At 41.8% G+C, this 14391-nt stretch overlaps 4 non-coding genes across 4 annotated transcripts; all 4 read right to left on the bottom strand.

Moving 5' to 3' along the window:
- Nucleotides 1-5690: 5690 nt before the first annotated feature.
- Nucleotides 5691-5773, bottom strand: TRNAL-CAG (transfer RNA leucine (anticodon CAG)). The gene has a single exon. It is a non-coding gene; the product is annotated as a tRNA-Leu (tRNA).
- A 1625-nt stretch (nucleotides 5774-7398) lies between these two features.
- Nucleotides 7399-7481, bottom strand: TRNAL-CAG (transfer RNA leucine (anticodon CAG)). The gene has a single exon. It is a non-coding gene; the product is annotated as a tRNA-Leu (tRNA).
- A 1627-nt stretch (nucleotides 7482-9108) lies between these two features.
- On the bottom strand, nucleotides 9109-9191 carry TRNAL-CAG (transfer RNA leucine (anticodon CAG)). Its single transcript has one exon. It is a non-coding gene; the product is annotated as a tRNA-Leu (tRNA).
- A 4353-nt stretch (nucleotides 9192-13544) lies between these two features.
- Nucleotides 13545-13627, bottom strand: TRNAL-CAG (transfer RNA leucine (anticodon CAG)). The gene has a single exon. It is a non-coding gene; the product is annotated as a tRNA-Leu (tRNA).
- Nucleotides 13628-14391: the final 764 nt, after the last annotated feature.

Here is a 14391-nt window from a genome sequence, read left to right as displayed (position 1 = left end):
AGGTAAGGGGTATCTGTTTTTAATGGTAATCTTGTTTAACCCTCAATAGTCAATGCACGGACGAAGTGTGCCATCCTTTTTCTTGACAAAGAAAAACCCTGCCCCAGCTGGGGAAGAAGATCTTCTGATAAAGCCTTTCTGAAGATTCTCCTGAATATAATCTGACATAGCCTTAGTCTCAGGAAGAGAGAGAGGATATGATCGCCCTCTGGGGAGTACGAAACCTGGCAGAAGATCTATAGGACAGTCGAAAGACCGATGGGGGGGAAGAATCTCAGATTTGATCTTATCAAAGACATCTCTGAAGTCTGAGTAACAGTCCGGTAAAGTACACTGTACCTCCTCGGGGTTCTTCACACTGCAAATCGTCTGCCGCAGTACAGCGCAGGTCGTGGAGCACCGCTGGTTCCAAGAGATGGGATTTTGTTTGGCCCAATCAATATGCGGGTTATGACGTTGGAGCCAGGGAAGGCCCAATATGATTTCAACAGACGGAGAGGGAATGACGTCCAGGGAGATTTCCTCCAGGTGGGTTTGCTCGATCAGAAGCGACAATTTTCTGGTCTGTAGAATAATGAAGGCCGGTTGTAGCGGACGTCCATCAATGGCCTCTAGGCCCACTGGGGCTTTCTTCCTCTCCAGAGGGATGTTATTCCTTCTAGCGAATTCTTGATTAATGAAATTACCTCCGGAACCAGAATCGATGAATGCAGATGCAGCAACCGAAAGACCCGGAATATGGAGCGACACTGTGATCAAAATCCTGTTTGGTAAGGATTCCTTGGTAATAGAGGAGTTGGAGAGTGTTCTTGACTTGAGAGGGCAGCGAAGAGCCAGATGGCCCGGATTACCGCAGTAAAGACAAAGGACGGACGCTCGACGACGCTGTTTCTCAGAGAGGGATAGCTTGTTGCCGCCTAATTGCATGGGTTCCGGAACATCAGAAGTGGGAATCTCTGGAAAAGAGGAGTGAACAAGCGGTGACTTGACGGATACCTGATGAAGACGTGAACGCTCGGATCTCCTCTTCTGCAGACACTGATCCACATGAATGCAGACCGCTATAAGCTCCTCCAGGTCAGCTGGGCGCTCCTGCACGGCGAGTTCATCCTTCAGTTGTTCTGAAAGTCCCTGCCAAAAGGCTGAAGAAAGAGCCTCACTGTTCCACCCTGTCTCCGAAGCGATTGTCCGGAACTCCAAGGCATACCTGGCCACAGGACGGTTCCCCTGCGTGATGTGAAAAAGGGAGGAAGCAGCAGTAATTTTACGACCCAGGGTGTCGAAGACACGTCTGAACTCTTTGGAGAATTGCCCGATATCTTGTGTGAGATCCCCTCTCTGTTCCCAGATGGGAGAGGCCCAGGCCAATGCGTCACCTGTGAGCAGTGAAACAATATAGGCTACCTTAGATCTTGGTGTAAGGAACCGGGAGGGTGACATCTCGAACTGTATAAAGCACTGGTTGAGGAACCCACGACATTCTAAGGGATCTCCGGAGTACTGGTTAGGAGTGGGGAGTCGTGGTTCGGAAGAAATGGGGTTAGCCGGAGGAGTAGAGAGGAATGGAGAGAAGGTAGGTATGTTAGCCTCTAGTACTTGTGTAGAGAGGGTCTGAAGGTCCTTCTGTAGGGAGTCTATGCGACGATCAGACTGCTCTAAGTACTTCTCGAGTTTGAGGAACATAGCGGCATGAGATGCCACCATATTCCCCACCTTAGCGGGGTCTATGCTTATGCTGCTGAGCATACTGTTACGCGGTGCTCACTACAAAAAGGACGAGACCCCGGTACTGAGATGGGAATAGGTAAACACCAGCCACAGACACGAGGGCCACGTCCGGAGTGCAGGATAGTCTTGGCAGCAGGGTCTGGAGTGGAGAGGCCAGGGTAGTTGTATACTTGCCAGGTTCAGTGCAGGAGAGATCCGGAGCGTGGAAGGTACCATGCCAAGGTCAGAGTTGGAGAGAGCAGGGTAGTTGAAGTTCAAAGCCGAGTTCAGGATTCCAGATAAGCGGGTGGTCAAAGGCAAGCCAGGTCGGTACACGAGGGGTTAATCTAGGAAGCACGGCAGCAGGACAAGGACAAGACAGGATCAGCAGAGGCAAACACAGAGTAACACAAGCTATGCTCAGCCAAAGTGCCAGTGGCACAGCTGAGCATATATAGGCTTGATTAGCCAATCCCCATGGGGGGTGGAGCAGAGGCGCGGCCTCCACAGAAGCCTGTGATAGGTTCCAGCCTATTAGCAGGTACAGCTGTAGTATCAGCTGATGATGTAGTTGCCATGGAGCTTGGGGGCGTGGTGCACATGTCATGTGCGTGTGCTGCGCACTGGGAGCGTGCGGCGCGAACTGGAGGCGGAGCCCGAGTTTGCGGCATCAGGTGATGTCACTGCTGCACGCATGTCCGCTGTGCATGTCAAAAGAGGAGTACGGGCTGAAGGTGCCCCACGCGTGCGCAGAGCTGCGCGAGAGGAGCGTGGGTTAGGCGTGCTTCCGTAATCCTCACAAATCAACCCTCGAGTAAGACTGATGGGGAGCTGAGAAAAACGTATCGTCCCTCCCGGTGCTGAGCTCTCCAGATATCCCATGAGTGAGAAACTCATTATATCCTTGAATGCTTTCACATTCTTCGGAGTTATTTTTGAATGGTTAACACCTGGAGTTGTGGTTTTATCTATATCGGGGGCACTTATCATATTTATATCCCTTGCAACAATCATAGAATTTAAACCTTCCTCATCTAATGATTCTAGTACATTTTTTAAGAACTCTGATTGTTTTTCGTTGGGGGGCATATACATTGAGTAAAGTTATCGGGGCCCCTGAAAGGGATCCTCAAAGGATTAGAAATCTGCTTTTCGGGTCAGTTATGATGTTACTGGCTATAAATGGAATACTGTTTTTAAATAAAATGGCTACGCCTCCTTTTTTTGTTGTTGTTGTTTTTGTTTTTACACACTGAAAAGGACGCAAAATATGCTTGAGGGAAGATATGTCTAAATGTATTTGGGGGTGGGGGAGGGGTGTTTGTATTAAAGTGGGTTTCCTGCAGGAACAGAATATCTCCTTTTTGGTTTTCTTCAGTTCCTGCAGTGCTAGTCTCCTTTTCTTGTTTGAATTTAGACATTTAATGTTCATTGATACAATTTTTATTGAGGTACTACTTTACATTTTTTTTGTTTCCTTATACTTAGCCCTGGGTCTAGCCACTTTCCCAAGGTGGTAGACTTTTATTTTTAGTCGGAGGGCCCAGTATATTTCTTGGGTTTTTGGATTTAGGCACCAGGGATAGCATCTCGTATAAATGGCGGTCAGACACGACAAAGGTATGGGGGGGGGGCATGAATGGATAGAAGTGGGAGAGAGAAAAAGAGTGGCTTATTTGAGGCCCCTAAATTTGTATCCTTAATCACCTTTTGTGACCAGGAGTTTGGGCTTATTGCCCTAGGGAGACCTCCCCGCATACCCTGCAAGGCTTTTGTACCGAGAGTCTGCCCGCCATCCTCCAATTTTTTTAACAAATAAACCAATTCTTAACTTTAAATTAAAACATTTTCTAATACAGGAACTAAAGTAGAACCTTATCCCCCGGTTGGGTACTTTTCCAACACTTTTTCGCATGTTTTCTTACTGTATTTTCTCTAGATTTAGGTGTTACATCCGCCTTTCCCTCTGAAATAGGTAGAAACCTACAGAGATATGACAGTGGTGAAGGGGGAGGCTGGCAAGAAATGGGAGGGATGAGGATGGGGAAACTTGGGGGAGGGGGCAGGATGAAAAAAAGAAGGGGGAAGTCTGTGGAAGAGCCTAGGTTAAAAACATCACATTGCTTTTGAATTATACATCAATTTGCTCCATACAATCTATAACACTTAATCATTAAGTTTGAAATGTAATTTCCACAATTTAAATATAACCCTGCATCGCCTTTCAATCTTTGTTTCTGATCTATCTTATATTAAGGGATGGCAGGGGGAAGGGGAGAGGGGCCAGGTGGGGGGGAGGGGAGAGGGGTTGGGGGGAGGGGAGAGAGGAGGAGGAGGGGGGGGAAAAAGGGATAGGTTGAGGGGGGCTAGATAGGAAGAAGAATAAAGGGAGCGAGAGAAGGAAAAAGGAGGGGTAGGGAGGGGGGATTATGGACAGGATAGAAATTAGTTCCTATGTTCTTGCTGCTGGTGGAACATGGATAAAGCTGGTTTTCTTCGTTGTTCCCTGCATGATCTCTTCCCCTCTCTCTGTGGCAATCCCCCCCCCCCCCTGTTTTCTTGTTCTGAAAGCTAAGTATGGCCAGGGAGGTAGGGTAGGACTGATGGGTAGGGAAGTTAGGGGTTGGGGTATAGAGAGTCGAATATACCCAGTTTCACAACATTTTGCACATCTGTGTTAGCGCTAGACAAAGTGATTGTAGAAAATAGAAAGTTCAGGAGAGGAGATAAGAGGGGAAGATGAGAATATGAATATATGTATGGGAAAATGTTAAAAGAAATAGAACATAAGAAGAGAAAACGGCCAATCTGTGTCATACCAAACGGTTCATGAAGCCCAGTATTATGTCTCCATAGTGTAATGTACTGGGACTTTCTGGGTACTGAAGTATAGAGAATCGTTCACTCCCTGCCTCTAAAAATGCCCATGATGCTAATATTCATATATACAGACTTCCACTAAATGATCCATGGTTTTCTAGAATGTCATTATTATTTTTATCTTTTCTGTTTTATTTTTGTATATTATCCCTAACATTTAATTTGCCCTTTGGACAGCTTCTCAGCACTAAGTTGATGTTTCCATGTGGTTATTTACAATTATTCCATTATCTCTGTCCCAAATTGTTTTAGCCACTTGCAGAAAAAAAGCTATCTAAATACTCCTGAAAATAAAGCTCAAACTACCTTGTCATTTATATGTTTTATACAAAAGAAAACCATTCTCCCTGACTTTAAAATGAAAAAACGTATTGAGATTTCTTAACTTTAGCTGTTTCTTACCTCACATTTATTTTAACATTAAACTGTAATATAAAAAAATCCGTAGGAATGGCTTTGGAGTAAAAAAAGAAAAAAGTAACTGTATTACTGAAAATAGAAAATTGTAGATAACTTTATTTTCTACTGGGAGCCTGTTTTCTGTTTAATTACATGTGCATTCAAATACTGATGAAGCACAAGGTCAAATAATATCACAGGAAATTGGGAAGTTATATTTATGGTCTAACATTATGTAGTTATTCGAAACACACTTCAGCCACTGATGTCCTGTTTCTGAATTTCTGCTTTGAATGGGGCTAGGAAAATGTAATATCCATAAACAGACTTAACATGATAATATGTATAATTTTGAATATTAAAACTAAAAGTTTGATTTTCAATGTTGAAAACACATTGGATTTGCAAATCTCTTTCTTTCACACAGGAAATCTATGTTGTAAAATAAAATAACATTTAGTGTATACTGTATAAAAAAATGTAACACAACATATTTTCCAAAAGGGAGACACCTAAATTGGTCCCTTACCACTTTGCTCTATTGCATTGCAGGGTATTCTGGCAGTTAATGTGTTAAAATTGTGACAGTTCATGTTACTATATTGGAAACAATTTCATGTTAATTATTGTAAACGATAAAATCTAGATAGAAATAGATTATTGATATTATAGTAAGTTTTGGTACTGTAGTAAAAGAAAAACCTTGTCAGAAGTGGGATTCGAACCCACGCCTCCAGAGGAGACTGCGACCTGAACGCAGCGCCTTAGACCGCTCGGCCATCCTGACAACTGGTGCATAATATTTCTAACACACCACACACAGCTTACAACACAATGAGGCATTGGCAGATAAGTATAAATAGTGGTGATAATTTGATAAATATTTATGCAATAGATATAGTAGTTCTTGGCACAGAATGTGCATGGTACTCTGAGAAAGTGTCTACTTGGCAACAACACTTTGTATATTTCTGTCCTCCCTAAGCATAGCTTAATAAAAAGGTTTATACTCCTGTGGATATCGAAGAGAGGAAAATTCAAGGAAGTTAGGGGTTGGGGTATGAGAGTCGAATATACCCAGTTTCACAACATTTTGCACATCTGTGTTAGCGCTAGACAAAGTGATTGTAGAAAATAGAAAGTTCAGGAGAGGAGATAAGAGGGGAAGATGAGAATATGAATATATATATGGGAAAATGTTAAAGGAAATAGAACATAAGAAGAGAAAACGGCCAATCTGTGTCATACCAAACGGTTCATGAAGCCCAGTATTATGTCTCCATAGTGTAATGTACTGGGACTTTCTGGGTACTGAAGTATAGAGAATCGCTCACTCCCTGCCTCTAAAAATGCCCATGATGCTAATATTCATATATACAGACTTCCACTAAATGATCCATGGTTTTCTAGAATGTCATTATTATTATTATCTTTTCTGTTTTATTTTTGTATATTATCCCTAACATTTAATTTGCCCTTTGGACAGCTTCTCAGCACTAAGTTGATGTTTCCATGTGGTTATTTACAATTATTCCATTATCTCTGTCCCAAATTGTTTTAGCCACTTGCAGAAAAAAAGCTATCTAAATACTCCTGAAAATAAAGCTCAAACTACCTTGTCATTTCTATGTTTTATACAAAAGAAAACCATTCTCCCTGACTTTAAAATGAAAAAACGTCTTGAGATTTCTTAACTTTAGCTGTTTCTTACCTCACATTTATTTTAACATTAAACTGTAATATAAAAAAATCCGTAGGAATGGCTTTGGAGTAAAAAAAGAAAAAAGTAACTGTATTACTGAAAATAGAAAATTGTAGATAACTTTATTTTCTACTGGGAGCCTGTTTTCTGTTTAATTACATGTGCATTCAAATACTGATGAAGCACAAGGTCAAATAATATCACAGGAAATTGGGAAGTTATATTTATGGTCTAACATTATGTAGTTATTCGAAACACACTTCAGCCACTGATGTCCTGTTTCTGAATTTCTGCTTTGAATGGGGCTAGGAAAATGTAATATCCATAAACAGACTTAACATGATAATATGTATAATTTTGAATATTAAAACTAAAAGTTTGATTTTCAATTTTGAAAACAGATTGGATTTGCAAATCTCTTTCTTTCACACAGGAAATCTATGTTGTAAAATAAAATAACATTTAGTGTATACTGTATAAAAAAATGTAACACAACATATTTTCCAAAAGGGAGACACCTAAATTGGTCCCTTACCACTTTGCTCTATTGCATTGCAGGGTATTCTGGCAGTTAATGTGTTAAAATTGTGACAGTTCATGTTACTATATTGGAAACAATTTCATGTTAATTATTGTAAACGATAAAATCTAGATAGAAATAGATTATTGATATTATAGTAAGTTTTGGTACTGTAGTAAAAGAAAAACCTTGTCAGAAGTGGGATTCGAACCCACGCCTCCAGAGGAGACTGCGACCTGAACGCAGCGCCTTAGACCGCTCGGCCATCCTGACAACTGGTGCATAATATTTCTAACACACCACACACAGCTTACAACACAATGAGGCATTGGCAGATAAGTATAAATAGTGGTGATAATTTGATAAATATTTATGCAATAGATATAGTAGTTCTTGGCACAGAATGTGCATGGTACTCTGAGAAAGTGTCTACTTGGCAACAACACTTTGTATATTTCTGTCCTCCCTAAGCATAGCTTAATAAAAAGGTTTATACTCCTGTGGATATCGAAGAGAGGAAAATTCAAGGAAGTTAGGGGTTGGGGTATGAGAGTCGAATATACCCAGTTTCACAACATTTTGCACATCTGTGTTAGCGCTAGACAAAGTGATTGTAGAAAATAGAAAGTTCAGGAGAGGAGATAAGAGGGGAAGATGAGAATATGAATATATATATGGGAAAATGTTAAAGGAAATAGAACATAAGAAGAGAAAACGGCCAATCTGTGTCATACCAAACGGTTCATGAAGCCCAGTATTATGTCTCCATAGTGTAATGTACTGGGACTTTCTGGGTACTGAAGTATAGAGAATCGCTCACTCCCTGCCTCTAAAAATGCCCATGATGCTAATATTCATATATACAGACTTCCACTAAATGATCCATGGTTTTCTAGAATGTCATTATTATTATTATCTTTTCTGTTTTATTTTTGTATATTATCCCTAACATTTAATTTGCCCTTTGGACAGCTTCTCAGCACTAAGTTGATGTTTCCATGTGGTTATTTACAATTATTCCATTATCTCTGTCCCAAATTGTTTTAGCCACTTGCAGAAAAAAAGCTATCTAAATACTCCTGAAAATAAAGCTCAAACTACCTTGTCATTTCTATGTTTTATACAAAAGAAAACCATTCTCCCTGACTTTAAAATGAAAAAACGTCTTGAGATTTCTTAACTTTAGCTGTTTCTTACCTCACATTTATTTTAACATTAAACTGTAATATAAAAAAATCCGTAGGAATGGCTTTGGAGTAAAAAAAGAAAAAAGTAACTGTATTACTGAAAATAGAAAATTGTAGATAACTTTATTTTCTACTGGGAGCCTGTTTTCTGTTTAATTACATGTGCATTCAAATACTGATGAAGCACAAGGTCAAATAATATCACAGGAAATTGGGAAGTTATATTTATGGTCTAACATTATGTAGTTATTCGAAACACACTTCAGCCACTGATGTCCTGTTTCTGAATTTCTGCTTTGAATGGGGCTAGGAAAATGTAATATCCATAAACAGACTTAACATGATAATATGTATAATTTTGAATATTAAAACTAAAAGTTTGATTTTCAATTTTGAAAACAGATTGGATTTGCAAATCTCTTTCTTTCACACAGGAAATCTATGTTGTAAAATAAAATAACATTTAGTGTATACTGTATAAAAAAATGTAACACAACATATTTTCCAAAAGGGAGACACCTAGATTGGTCCCTTACCACTTTGCTCTATTGCATTGCAGGGTATTCTGGCAGTTAATGTGTTAAAATTGTGACAGTTCATGTTACTATATTGGAAACAATTTCATGTTAATTATTGTAAACGATAAAATCTAGATAGAAATAGATTATTGATATTATAGTAAGTTCTGGTACTGTAGTAAAAGAAAGAAACCTTGTCAGAAGTGGGATTTGAACCCACGCCTCCAGAGGAGACTGCGACCTGAACGCAGCGCCTTAGACCGCTCGGCCATCCTGACAACTGGTGCATATTGTTTCTAACACACCACACAAAGCTTACAACACAATGAGTCATTGGCAGATAAGTAAAAATAGTGGTGATTTTTTGATAAATATATATGCAATAGACATATTGGTGCCTGACACAGAATGTGGATGGTTCTCTGAGAAAGTGTCTACTTGGCAACAACACTTTGTATATTTCTGTCCTCCCTAAGCATAGCTTAATAAAAATGTTTATACTCCTGTGGATATCGAAGAGAGGAAAATTAAAGGAAGTTAGGTGTTGGGGTATAGAGAGTCGAATATACCCAGTTTCACAACATTTTGCACATCTGTGTTAGCGCTAGGGGAGTGTGTGTATGTGGGGGGGAGTGTGTGTATGTGGGGGGGGGGGAGTGTATGTGGGGGGGAGTGGGGGTGGGGGAGTGTGGGTGTATGTGGGGGGGAGTGGGGGTGGGGTAGTGTATGTGGGGGGGGAGTGTGTGTATGTGGGGGGGAGTGTGTGTATGTGGGGGGGGGAGTGTGTGTATGTGGGGGGGGGAGTGTGTGTATGTGGGGGGGAGTGTGTGTATGTGGGGGGGAGTGTGTGTATGTGGGGGGAGTGTGTATGTGGGGGGGAGTGTGTGTATGTGGGGGGGGGAGTGTGTGTATGTGGGGGGGGGAGTGTGTGTATGTGGGGGGGGAGTGTGTGTATGTGGGGGGTGGGGGAGTGTGTGTATGTGGGGGGGGAGTGTGTGTATGTGGGGGGGAGTGTGTGTATGTGGGGGTGGAGTGTGTGTATGTGGGGGGGTGTATGTGGGGGTGGAGTGTGTGTATGTGGGGGGGAGTGTGAGTATGTGTGGGGGGAGTTTGTGTATGTGGGGGGGGAGTGTGTGTATGTGGGGGGTGGGGAGTGTGTGTATGTGGGGGGGAGAGTTGTGTATGTGGGGGGGTGGGGAGTGTGTGTGGGGGGAGGTGTGTGTGTGTGGGGGGAGTGTGTGTGTGGGGGGAGTGTGTATCAGTGGTGTGTGTGTGTGTGTGTGTGTGTCTGTGCAGGCCAGCAGAAACTGTGTGGGTGTCTGTGGTGTGGTCAGTGTCTTTGTTGGTCTGTCTGTGTGTGTGTCTGTAGGTCAGTGGCTGTGTACGTCTGTGCAGGACAGAGAGAGAATGGGGGGGGGGGAGAGAAGAGAGGGGGGAGAGAGAAGAGGGGATTGAGCGAATGGGGGGGGGGAGAAGGGAGATGGGTGGGGAGACAGAGAATAGAGGGGATTGAGTGAATGGGGGTGGGGAGGGAAGGGAGAGAGAATAGGGGGAGACAATAGGAGAGGGTGAGGGAAAATGGGGGGAAGTAGAGAGAGAATGAGGACAGGGCCGCCAACAGGCCCGGTGAGTCAGTCAACCACCCTCTCTCTCCCCCACCCTCTATCTCTCTCTCTCTCCCCACCCTCTCTCTCTCTCTCCCCACCCTCTCTCTCTCCCCCCACCCCTCTCTCTCTCTCTCTCTCTCTCCCCCACCCTCTCTCCTCTCTCCCCCACCCTCTCTCTCTCTCTCCCCCCACCCTCTCTCTCTCTCCCCACCCTCTCTCTCTCTCCCCCACCCTCTCTCTCTCTCTCCCCGCCCACCCCTCTCTCTCCCCCACCCTCTCTCTCTCTCCCCACCCTCTCTCTCTCCCACACTCTCTCTCTCTCCCACACTCTCTCTCTCCCACACTCTCTCTCTCCCTCTCCCCATCTTCTCTCTCTCTCCCCCACCTTCTCTCTCTCTCTCTCTCTCTCTCTCTCCCACTCTCCCTCTCTCTCCCACTCTCTCTCTCTCCCACTCTCTCTCTCTCTCCCACTCTCTCTCTCTCCCCCACCCTCTCTCTCTCTCTCTCCCCCACAGTCTCTCTCTCCCCCCCCTCTCTCTCTCCCCCACCCTCTCTCTCTCTCTCTCCAACCCTCTCTCTCCACCCTCTCTCTCTCCCACCCTCTATCTCTCTCTCCCAACCCTCTCTCTCTCTCTCCCACCCTCTCTCTCTCCCACCCTCTCTCTCTCTCTCTCTCTCTCTCTCTCTCTCTCTCTCCTCTCTCTCTCTCTCTCTCTCTCTCTCTCTCTCTCTCTCTTTCTCTCTCTCTCTCCCACCCTCTCTCTCTCTCCCATGCTCTCTCTCTCCCACTCTCTGTCTGTCACCCTCACCCACTCTCTCTGTTTTATCTTAACTGCACTATACCTACACCGAAATAACCTATTCTGCTTTCTTCCAGATCTGACTCAAGTTTCAAATGGGAGATGTCGGAAGACAGGTAGGGAACACCTCCCCTCCAATATAGTACCTTGAGGGACTGCGGATCAGGTAAGATCCCAGGCAGGATTGCTGCTTTGGAAATTGTTACGAGGGGGCAACTTGACACTGGTTAATGGGTTCAGAAGTCATTCACGTCTGGCACACACACACACACACACACACACACACACACACACACACACACACACACACACACACACACACACACACACACACACACACACACACACACACACACACACACACACACACACACACACACACACACACACACACACACACAGTACTTTTCGAAATAAACCTACGTTTCTATGAAAATGTAAGTTTGTTTTTTTTTGCGGCCCACCTAGACTTAAACCTTGTGTATTTGGCCCTTGTTAGCATTTGATTTTGACATGCTTGGTGTATACTGTATAAAAAATGTAACACAACATATTTTCCAAAAGGGAGACACCTAGATTGGTCCTTTACCACTTTGCTCTGTTGCATTGCAGGGTATTCTGGCAGTTAATGTGTTCAAATTGTGACAGTTCATGTTTCTATATTGGAAACAATTTCATGTTAATTATTGTAAACGATAAAATCTAGATAGAAATAGATTATTGATATTATTGTACAGTAAGTTCTGGTACTGTAGTATTAGAAAGAACCCTTTTCAGAACTTTTCGAACCTACACCTCCAGAGGAGACTGCGACCTGAACGCAGCACCTTAGACCGCTCGGCCATCCTGACCACTGTCTGCTTGATGTTTCTAACACACCACACAAAGCTTACAACACAATGAGGCATTGGCAGATAAGTATAAAAATGGTGATAATTTGTAGAAAATAGAAAGTTCAGGAAAGTAGATAAGAGGGGAAGATGAGAATATGGAATATATGTATGGGAAAATGCTATAGGAAATAGAACATAAGAAGAGAAAACGGCCAATCTGTGTCATACCAAACGGTTCATGAAGCCCAGTATTATGTCTCCATGGTGTAATGTACTGGGACTTATTGGTACTGAAGTATAGAGAATCGTTCACTCCCTGCCTCTAAAAATGCCCATGATGCTAATATTCATATATACAGACTTCCACTAAATGATCCATGGTTTTCTACAATGTCATTATTATATTTATCTTTTCTGATTTATTTTTGAATATTATCCCTAACATTTAATTTGCCCTTTGGACAGCTTCTCAGCACTAAGTTGATGTTTCCATGTGGTTATTTACAATTATTCCATTTTCTCTGTCCCAGATTGTTTTAGCCACTTGCAGAAAAAAAGCTATCTAAATACTCCTGAAAATAAAGCTCAAACTACCTTGTCATTTCTATGTTTTATACAAAAGAAAACCATTCTCCCTGACTTTAAAATGAAAAAAACCTATTGAGATTTCTTAACTTTAGCTGTTTCTTACCTCACATTTATTTTAACATTAAACTGTAATATAAAAAAAATCCGTAGGAATGGCTTTGGAGTAAAAAAAGAAAAAAGTAACTGTATTACTGAAAATAGAAAATTGTAGATAACTTTATTTTCTACTGGGAGCCTGTTTTCTGTTTAATTACATGTGCATTTCAATACTGATGAAGCACAAGGTCAAATAATATCACAGGGAATTGGGAAGTTATATTTATGGTCTAACATTATGTAGTTATTCGAAACACACTTCAGCCACTGATGTCCTGTTTCTGAATTTCTGCTTTGAATGGGGCTAGGAAAATGTAATATCCATAAACAGACTTAACATGATAATATGTATAATTTTGAATATTAAAACTAAAAGTTTGATTTTCAATGTTGAAAACACATTGGATTTGCAAATCTCTTTCTTTCACACAGGAAATCTATGTTGGAAAATAAAATAACATTTAGTGTATACTGTATAAAAAAATGTAACACAACATATTTTCCACAAGGGAGACACCTAGATTTGTCCCTTACCACTTTGCTCTATTGCATTGCAGGGTATTCTGGCAGTTAATGTGTTAAAATTGTGACAGTTCATGTTACTATATTGGAAACAATTTCATGTTAACTATTGTAAACGTTAAATCTAGATAGAGATAGATTATTGATATTATAGTAAGTTTTGGTACTGTAGTAAAAGAAAAACAAGTCAGAAGTGGGATTCGAACCCACGCCTCCAGAGGAGACTGCGACCTGAACGCAGCGCCTTAGACCGCTCGGCCATCCTGACAACTGGTGCATAATGTTTCTAACACACCACACACAGCTTACAACACAATGAGGCATTGGCAGATAAGTATAAATAGTGGTGATAATTTGATAAATATTTATGCAATAGATATAGTAGTTCTTGGCACAGAATGTGCATGGTACTCTGAGAAAGTGTCTACTTGGCAACAACACTTTGTATATTTCTGTCCTCCCTAAGCATAGCTTAATAAAAAGGTTTATACTCCTGTGGATGTCGAAGAGAGGAAAATTCAAGGAAGTTAGGGGTTGGGGTATGAGAGTCGAATATACCCAGTTTCACAACATTTTGCACATCTGTGTTAGCGCTAGACAAAGTGATTGTAGAAAATAGAAAGTTCAGGAGAGGAGATAAGAGGGGAAGATGAGAATATGAATATATGTATGGGAAAATGTTAAAGGAAATAGAACATAAGAAGAGAAAACGGCCAATCTGTGTCATACCAAACGGTTCATGAAGCCCAGTATTATGTCTCCATAGTGTAACGTACTGGGACTTTCTGGGTACTGAAGTATAGAGAATCGCTCGCTCCCTGCCTCTAAAAATGCCCATGATGCTAATATTCATATATACAGACTTCCATTAAATGATCCATGGTTTTCTAGAATGTCATTATTATTTTTATCTTTTCTGTTTTATTTTTGTATATTATCCCTAACATTTAATTTGCCCTTTGGACAGCTTCTCAGCACTAAGTTGATGTTTCCATGTGGTTATTTACAATTATTCCATTATCTCTGTCCCAA

Source organism: Ascaphus truei (genome assembly GCF_040206685.1).
Source record: "Ascaphus truei isolate aAscTru1 chromosome 23 unlocalized genomic scaffold, aAscTru1.hap1 SUPER_23_unloc_1, whole genome shotgun sequence".
NCBI lineage: Eukaryota > Metazoa > Chordata > Amphibia > Anura > Ascaphidae > Ascaphus > Ascaphus truei.
The sequence above is the reverse complement of the archived record's forward strand: the minus strand, read 5'-3'. Positions and strand labels throughout refer to the sequence as shown.